This window comes from Cervus canadensis, chromosome 12 (assembly GCF_019320065.1).
Source record: "Cervus canadensis isolate Bull #8, Minnesota chromosome 12, ASM1932006v1, whole genome shotgun sequence".
Lineage (NCBI taxonomy): Eukaryota > Metazoa > Chordata > Mammalia > Artiodactyla > Cervidae > Cervus > Cervus canadensis.
This window is the reverse complement of record NC_057397.1, coordinates 74,797,604-74,802,972: the sequence shown is the minus strand read 5'-3', so window position 1 is coordinate 74,802,972 and position 5,369 is coordinate 74,797,604. Positions and strand designations below refer to the sequence as shown.

The window sequence follows — 5,369 nt, the reverse complement described above, 5'->3', positions numbered from 1 at the left end:
CCCTTATGGCAGAGAGTGAAGATGAACTAAAGAGCCTCTTGATGAAAGAGGAGAGTGAAGAACCGGGCTTAAAGCTCAACATTCAGAAAACTAAGATCATGGCATCCAGTCCCATCACTTCATGGCACATAGATGGGGAAATAATGCAAACAGTGACAGACTTTATTTCCTCGGGCCCCAAAATCACTATGGACAGTGACTGCAGCTATGAAATTAAAAGATGTTTGCTCCTCAGAAGAAAAGCTGTGACCAACCTAGACAGTGTATTAAAAAACAGAGACATTACTTTGTCAACAAAGGCCCCTATAGTCAAAGCCATGGTTTTTCCATGTATGTGAGGGTTGGACCATAAAGAAGGCTGAGCACCAAAGGACTAATGCTTTCTAACTGTGGTGTTGGAGAAGACTCTTAAAAGTCCCTTGGACTGCAAGGAGATCCATTCAGTGAATCCTAAAGGAAATTAACCTCAATATTCATTGGAAGGACTGATGCTGGAGCTGAAACTCTAATACTTTGACCACCTGATGGGAAGAGCCAACTCATTGGAAAAGTTCCTGATGCTGGGAAAGATTGACGGCAGGAGGAGAAGAGGATGTCTGGGGACACAATGGTTTGATGGCATCACTGACTCAATGGACACGTGTTTGAATAGGCTCTGGGAGACGGTGGTGGGCAGGGAGGCCTGGCGTGCTGCAGTCCATGGGGTCGCAGAGTCAGACATGATGAATGACTGAACAGCAACAGGTGTTAGAATGGTAAAGAATCCGCCTGCCAATATAGGAGATGGAAGTTGAATCCTTGGGTTGGGAAAATCCCCTGGAGAAGGACATGGCAACCCATTCCAGTATTCTTGCCTGGGAAATCCCGTGGACAGAGGAGCCTGATGGGCTACAGTCCATGGGGTCTCAAAAAGAGTCAGACACGACTGAGTGACTAAACAACAATAAATGAATGACATCAAGAATTGACTCTGCAGATTTATGTGATGGACCCTTTTCATAAGCAAAATGGCCTAAGAATGCCTTTTACAAAGTAATTAAATATTTTTAATAAAATGCTTTTATGTAAAAACTTGTATTAACAAGTGTGCATTAAAGTTAATAATATCTCCATGTTGCCAAATTGTTTTGAATTTATTGACTTAAAGAAGGTGATACTTCAGTGAAATAGCGAGTAGATAATTATAGACATTAGAAAAGGTGTAGCGGATTCTGTGATATGCTTTCTAGGAACTGAGACAGTAAATGACTCCATTAATATTAATAAACCTTTTGGCAGTTCTCCAGGCTTTTGTGTTCATGTAAAGTTGAATTAAGTGAAGTTAAATGTGAGTACTATACAAAAGTCTTCTTTTCTCCTCAGTATCTTTCCACAGTCTGTCTCTCTGTAATTTCTCTGACCATTAGAGTGATAGCACTAAAAAGACCTAAATTGCTGTTATGATAGTGAAAGCAAAAAAAGAGTCAAATTTTATGTTTGATTTTAGCCCATACAGGCAAAAAAAAAAAAAAAAAATCATGAAGTTCCTATGCAGTATATCACAGTTGCTAAGTCACTACAGTCATGTCCAACTCTGTGTGACCCCATAGCCGGCAGCCCACCAGGCCCCCTCATCCATGGGATTCTCCAGGCAAGAACACTGGAATGGGTTACCATTTCCTTCTCCAATGCATGAAAGTAAAAAGTGGAAGTGAAGTCACTCAGTCGTGTCCAACTCTTGGTGACCCCATGGACTGCAGCCCACCAGGCTCCTCTGTCCATGGGATTCTCCAGGCAAGAGTACTGGAGTGGGGTGCCATTGCCCTCTCTGATGTCACAGTTAACTGGGTAAATTTGGACATATGTACAATAATTCATTCTATCAATTTGAGTCTTTCTATATAGTGGAACATAGCAGTCAATTCTAAAGGAAATCAACCTTGAATATTCACTGGAAGGACTGATGCTGAAGCTGAAGCTCCAATATTTTGGCCACCTGATGCAAAGAACTGATTCATTTGAAAAGACCCTGATGCTGGGAAAGATTGAGGGCAGGAGGAGAAGGGGATGACAGAGGATGAGACGGCTGGATGGCATCACCAACTCTATGGACACGAGTTTGGGTAAACTCCGGGAGTTGGTGATGGATAGGGAGGCCTGGCGTGCTTCAGTCCATGGGGTCGCAAAGAGTTGGACACGACTGAGCGACTGAACGACAATAATATAGTGGAAAGATTAGGCTCAGTGTAAGAAAGGTGACATGCAAAGTCTTGTTAATACAGTAGTTCTGACCAAGGGCCGGGGCCAGGTTTGGGTCATACTGAAAAGTACCTATGATGGAACGGAGCTAAATGTTTTTTTAAGTTAAAGAGGTTAATAACTTTAAGGTCAACTTCAAAGTGCTCACTAGCATGAATACTAAAATTAGTGATAATAATAGAATATGGAGCATAGATAAAATTGCTAAATACAAAAATGCATTAAAAAAAATTCCAACCTTCTTTTGGGGACTAAATTATAAAACTGATATAAATTTCAATTTGAAGAAAGGAGAAACATTTATCTATAAATACAATTAGCTGTTAAATATAAACATAGCACAATATATTACGCAAGATATTTTTGTACATAGCAAATTCAAACAATAAAATATTCTAGCTTTAATTGTAATATCTGTTTCCTCATTTAAAAAGTTAGTTAAATCTTTTACAGGAGGTCATTTTTTTTATCTGTATGAAAATCATAGTTTTACTTTTAAATGTCAGGTGATGGCTATTAACTAAACTTATTATAGTAATCTTTTAGCCATATACATATTTAAATCATTATGTTGTACATCTTAAACTTATACAATATTATATATATATCAACTATATCCCAACAAGACTGGAAATATATATATATTTTTAAATTTGTTTTAGAAGCCTTCTACCAAGGTACTGAAAGCATTCGCCTACGAAAGAGGGGTAAAATTAAGGCACTGATGCACTTTATTTTGTGCTAGTACAGACTAAGCATGTGGTTTCTTGACTCCTCGTGGTGAATCAAAGTGATCATAGAGTGTTTCGCCTCTGATTTTAGTGGCGTTATAGGCTCTGCAAGTCTGCTGACGGGCGGGTATAACGACGGAAGTTCTGGGTTCCCCCTCTCTTCTCTCCGGGCCTGAGTCTGAGAGCCGTCCCGGGATATGGGGCTTCAGCAGTAAAGGCCGGAGGAACCAGGAAGAGACGTCTCCCTATATACAGCACGCTGCATCAGTTCCCCGGCGGCTCCGTTGGTAAAGAACCCGCCTGCAATGCAGGAGACTTGCCTTCAGTCCCTGGGTCAGGAAGATCCCCTGGAGGAGGGAAGGCAGCCCGCTGCTATTCTGGCCTGGAGAATCCCGCCGACAGAGGAGCCCGGCGGCCACAGCCCGCGGGGTCCCCAAGAGTCAGACACGGCCTAGCCACCAACAGTCTCACTTCAGTGATTCAGAAGAACCATGCATGCATGCTTCATGTTTTTAAAGGAAAAGAGAAGTCAGTGTGTTTGTGCGTGTATGTTTGTTTGCATTTTCTCCTGAGGTGCTGCGCATTGTTAAAACTCTATGACAACTCCCACAAATCTCTGTCTTTGTGGGGTTTATTGATTATTTACCATGTTGAAACTGAAATCGAGAATCTAAAAAAAATTGATTGATCACTCATTTGAGTATACTATTATTAACAATGAATACATATATCTGTTATATTGCTATATTAATGACATGTTAACAGCATATATTGTATTTTTGGTAAAAGGTCATAACATGTATTAATGATATATTAATTATAGTATAATTATATATTAGTAATCTTTGGTATTATGAAATTAGTGAACCTCACTCACAGACATCTGAAACTTACCTTTTAAAGTAGTTTATTTATTTTAATTAGAGGATAATTACATTGCAATATTGTGACGGTTTTTGTCAAGTAAGTTTTCAGTTTGTTACGGAATTTGAATGAGCTTAATAAAGGACAAAAGTTGAAATTTATTTGCTAGTTTACAATATCTGAGTCTAAAAAGCTCTGAAATGTGTTAAAATCTTAGCCAAGTCAACCAATTTTTGTTTTTTTGGTTTTTTTTTTTAAGTCAACCAATTTTAATGAACTTGTTTCCATGATTTATTTTTTATTACTTTTTCAATATGAAGGAATATCCTTTTTATGTGTAATCTGCCATATCTGTTTTGCCACTGTAATTTTTTGTTCTTTATATTCACCATATCCTCATTTTTTTTAATTTTTACTTTTTAATTGGAGGATAATTGCTTTACAATGTTGCGTTAGTTTCTGTCATACAACAACGTGATTCAGTAAACTGGATGACTTCACTCATCTGGCTGTCTCCCTCGGGCAGGGGCCGCACTAATCTTCACTGTATTGTTCCGATGTTAGTGTGTGTGTGATGGAGGCAAGCGCCACTTTATTACTGGGGGAAACAAACATATCTGTTATAAAAGAGTTGAGTTTGTTTTCTTGTTACCTTGTATGTTTACTATCAAATATTTTATTGTAATTTAGATACAATATGTAACCACCTAATGTTTTCAAGCATTCATGATTCTATTTGAAGAGGGTCCATATCTTGGAGCAGGAAATGGCAACCCACACCAATATTCTTGCTGGAAAATTCCTTGGACAACGGAGCCTGGCGGGCTAGAGTCCATGCAGTCAAAAAGAGTCAGATGGGACTGAGCATGCATGGACAGGCATATCTCAAATAGTAATTTGCTTTTTCTACTTCCGCAGACCCTATCCCGAACTGACAACAGAACAAATAAAACAAAACAACATCTATGGTATATCTTTCATGCCACTAACTAATTTTGGTATAATACCAATGGTTACCTGAGAATATCTCAAAGATGTGCTCTTTCATCTTATAAATAGAGGGATGTTAGAAATAAGTCGACTTACTTGATATGTTACTATTGGTGAGCAAGAATGGAAGAGATATTTAATCAGAAGATATGCTTAACTTTCCTCTGGTTAAAGTCATAAAGGGAAGATCATATTAATATTGATATTATTCACTAATATTGATAATTTAAAATTGTATTTTCTATGCAAAGTCCTTAGAGATTTGTCAAAACTCTCACTTTTTATAGTATCTTTTAAACTTGAAGAAAATACTGATATACATCATATCAAAAGTTTGTCAAACTTTTCTGTATTTATCAGATCTGATGATACTTTGCCTGAAGATAAGAGGCAACTATAGCATAGTATTATCAGTCATAATTCCAGTTATTTAAAATGTTTGCTGATTCACAGTCTTCTTTTAGTTGAATCTAGCATTTTCTCTGCTAGTGATTTTCAATTAGGAAAGGTGCATTAGACTTAAGGAGTTCTATAAAAGCATAAATG

General features: G+C 37.9%; 1 non-coding gene across 1 annotated transcript; it reads right to left on the bottom strand.

The window, feature by feature from the left end:
- Positions 1–4,314: 4,314 nt before the first annotated feature.
- On the bottom strand, positions 4,315–4,419 carry LOC122451533. The gene has a single exon (XR_006272434.1). It is a non-coding gene; the product is annotated as a U6 spliceosomal RNA (small nuclear RNA).
- Between the last annotated feature and the right edge of the window lie 950 nt (positions 4,420–5,369).